Genomic DNA, 323 nt, shown 5'->3' with positions numbered 1-323 from the left:
ACTTCGGGACACCCTGTATATATAAATATTTTTTTATAACTATAATTTGTTAACACTTCTAGGTGTGTCCGTTTTATTAAAAGTGCTAAACGTACGAAGAATACAAACATTACGAACACGGGAGCGGTGCACTTGGACACGGTACATTTGGACACAGCCAATCACAGCACCGTATGATTAGAGACATTTGGGTCCCTTGGAACAGCGACTTGTGATTGGACTGTGTCCAATTGCCCCGTGTCCAACTGATATACACCCACGAACACAACTTAGATCATATAAGGCTTGTTCTTTGTAGCTACACTACTGAACTGATGCAATAT

At 40.6% G+C, this 323-nt stretch overlaps 1 protein-coding gene across 3 annotated transcripts in view; it reads right to left on the bottom strand.

The window, feature by feature from the left end:
* Nucleotides 1-323, bottom strand: part of LOC116852449 (uncharacterized protein C1orf112 homolog) — a 202,655-nt gene that overhangs the window by 186,277 nt on the left and 16,055 nt on the right. The window lies entirely within an intron of this gene.

Source organism: Odontomachus brunneus, unplaced genomic scaffold, assembly GCF_010583005.1.
Source record: "Odontomachus brunneus isolate Ranch 3 - 2012 unplaced genomic scaffold, Obru_v1 Obru_scaffold_225, whole genome shotgun sequence".
NCBI classification, from domain to species: domain Eukaryota; kingdom Metazoa; phylum Arthropoda; class Insecta; order Hymenoptera; family Formicidae; genus Odontomachus; species Odontomachus brunneus.
The sequence above is the reverse complement of the archived record's forward strand: the minus strand, read 5'-3'. Positions and strand labels throughout refer to the sequence as shown.